At 46.4% G+C, this 2,277-nt stretch overlaps 1 non-coding gene across 1 annotated transcript; it reads left to right on the top strand.

Moving 5' to 3' along the window:
• Positions 1 to 469: 469 nt before the first annotated feature.
• On the top strand, positions 470 to 543 carry TRNAI-AAU (transfer RNA isoleucine (anticodon AAU)). Its single transcript has one exon. It is a non-coding gene; the product is annotated as a tRNA-Ile (tRNA).
• Positions 544 to 2,277: the final 1,734 nt, after the last annotated feature.

The following is a 2,277-nucleotide window of genomic DNA, read 5'->3' on the forward strand; positions in this document are numbered from 1 at the left end:
AAAATGAACATGGTAAAACTGAGACCTTTGGCTGTGTAATACCAAATACAAATACGAAGATATTGTGAGTAACTCTTGGCTGTGTTACTTCACGGGAGGTGTGTGTTCTCAGGCTGTGTCTCATTCAGCTCTCATGCCAGGTGAATTTCAGAGCGCGGCTGCTCTTCTAGTTTCGCTCCGCCACGGAATAACCGGGGCGAGCGCTCGGGGCAGCGCTGCAGGCGGCCGGGCTCGGCCCAGGAGCCCGGAAAGACACGGACGGAGCCCGCACCGCGCTGGCACCTCCTGTCCCCCGGGGAAAGAGCGTGCGGCTGTACCAGAGCAGCGTGTCCGTGTGAGGGCACAGCGGGATGGGGAGGTTCCCAGCCGCGGGCAGGCGGCTCTGGCCCCGCGGGATCCCGGGCAGCGATGGCGGCAGCCCCACGCTCCCCTCCCACACGGAGTGGGTACCCCGCCGGCGCAGCCGTGCGGCCGGTTAGCTCAGTTGGTTAGAGCGTGGTGCTAATAACGCCAAGGTCGCGGGTTCGATCCCCGTACGGGCCACTCCTTTTGCCGGCCCGCGGGAGCGAGGCACGCACCGATGGGCAGGGGACGTGAAACAGCGGAAAAAGTGCTAATAAATAAAGGAAATACTGCGTGGAGGGAGGTTTTGAATCTTTCAGCAGCTCGTCACCAATTTATTACTTGTTTTGTCCCGGAGCACTTTGTTCTAGTCCTCTTAATTAGCTTTAGGCCGAATGAAAGCATGCAGGAATTCAGGAGGTCTTCCCTTTCAGTAAATAATCCCAAAGAACTAAAAACGTCAGGTCTTTAGCTCGTTGTATTAGTGTGACTCCTCCATAGCTCTCTGTCAGGGTCTGGAAGATGCTGAAGAGACTGGGGTTTTATTGTTTTTCTTCCTTTGAAGTAGGAAGACAAGCAGAACTCCCTTGACAGCCTGATTTTTCATAGAATGTTCTGAACTCCATATAGAAGGTATCCAGACTTGACAGGAACACTGTAATGTGTGTTAATTTTTATGGGTGTGCTATTTATTCAAGAAAAAATTCCAGGCAAACAGGTTTTGTAATGGAGCACTACATCTGCAGAGTGGCCAAAATAGACCTCTGCCAGCTCAACCTGCCTCTGTAAGTTTTCTCTCTAAGAAACTTCTCTTAGGAGCTCAGGACAGTTATTATTTTTGTCCTATCTGCCTCTGAACTGAAATTGACACTTTCTGGTGTAAATATTTTCATTGTAGAAACCACTGCTTTTGTTACTAGAGCTGCAAATGTGCAGGTCATGGCTTCTTTGGGAAAATGCTTTGAGGCAACAGCATTCTATTGACTTCTTTTATAAATCTGCTATATTTCCCTTTACTGTTCAGGTCCATTGCTTGCATCTTCTTCCAACTGCAGAGGCTGATTCAAAGTAAGAGATAATGATAATAATAATAATAAAGTCGTGATACTTCATGCCAGAGTTCTGACATTACTCATTCCCCAGAATGTCACAAAGGTACTGCAAGGGCACATTAGAAGTGTCACTCCAAAGTCACAGTGTAACTTGTAAATCACAAAGATGAATATTCATGTTATCTAGCATCCAAACTGCTGTCATGGCTCCATCAGATGTCACGGGAGAGTAATATGGTCCTGGTTTGATGACCTTCTGTCTTGCCACTCCACTCAATGATATTCCTCAATTCCTTTGGGTCCAGTTATAGTGGCCAAGACTTGACTGTGTATAATGACATCCATTTTAAATTAACTAAAAGGAGAAAAACCATGACGTTCTGCTTCAGAAAAAAAAAAAAAAAAATCTGGGAATACTTTTGCTTTGTTTTATGTTTCCCACATTAGGAATCAGATTTTTATTATAGCAGTGTTGCTGTATTGCAAAGTCCTTGCTATAAAACCAAGGTAATGCACTGGCCCCTTGACCACTTTTTCAGTTTGGTTTGAATTGCTTATAATCTGTGTGGTTCTTTGCCAGCCAGGACTGTATGGGCATATTTTCCCTAAATTTACTTTCAGCAGATGGTTGTCAGATTGGGAGGGTCAGCCATTGTCCCTAGGGGAGTCATTCCAGAGCCTGTTGTTCAACCTCAAAGCTAGCTGGAGAATAAAAAGAGGTTAAACAAAAACCCATACAGTGGAATAATGCTGTCTTGAGGACGGCCCGGAATTTCCATTCTGATGCTCTGCAGTGGCAGGTGCTGGAGCATATCCTGGGGTTACTGTTCAGTGTTTTGTTTAACCTGTAATTGGATTGCACATCAAGGACAAAATGGGTCTC

Source organism: Lonchura striata, chromosome 2, assembly GCF_046129695.1.
Source record: "Lonchura striata isolate bLonStr1 chromosome 2, bLonStr1.mat, whole genome shotgun sequence".
NCBI classification, from domain to species: Eukaryota; Metazoa; Chordata; class Aves; order Passeriformes; family Estrildidae; genus Lonchura; species Lonchura striata.